The sequence below is a fragment of the Pteropus vampyrus genome, unplaced genomic scaffold (genome assembly GCF_000151845.1).
Source record: "Pteropus vampyrus isolate Shadow unplaced genomic scaffold, Pvam_2.0 Scaffold297, whole genome shotgun sequence".
In the NCBI taxonomy this organism is placed as follows: Eukaryota; Metazoa; Chordata; class Mammalia; order Chiroptera; family Pteropodidae; genus Pteropus; species Pteropus vampyrus.
In genome coordinates, this window is record NW_011889078.1 from 99,016 (window position 1) to 99,694 (window position 679).

Sequence of the window (679 nt, forward strand, 5' to 3'; positions counted from 1 at the left end):
ATCACCTTTAAGTCTTATTCAACATACTTTGCTATAGGTCCAAAACTTCAATGCTTATTTATTTTTTAATGACTACAAAAGTCCATAACTTTATTCCATATGGTTCTGCTGAGTTTGAGAAACATCTATTAATTTATTTTAAAAATTCTTCAATGAGTGCCTACTATGTGTCAAGCAAATTGGTACATGCTGAGAACTCAACTGTGAACAGGGGACAAGAGCTTAAATTTTGATGATGAATATACACAATAAATAAATATGCAAATAAAAAATTTAAAGGCAATTTCTACTTATAAGGGCTTAAAAAAGACTAAGAAACTGGTGTGATGGAATAACCAGAGAGATAGTGGTTAGTTTGGAGAAAGTAGCTTTGAGGCTCAGAAGAGATAAAATCAGACAAAAACACCTGTTGAAGAAGGTTCCATGAGGAAGCAGCAAGTACACATGCTTTAAGACAGGAAAGAAATTGATGTGTTTGAGAAACTAAACAGAGACCAGTGATTCTGTATATAGAAATTACATAGGAGTGATATGGCATGAGCTTGAGAAGTATACTGGAGCCTCAAAGGTCTTTGTGGCTTATAATCTAGAGTTTATATTTTATTTCAAAGGCAATGAAAAGCCAATGAAGCACTTTTTAGTGAGAGAAATACATTAATAAAAAAAAAAACTTCACTTT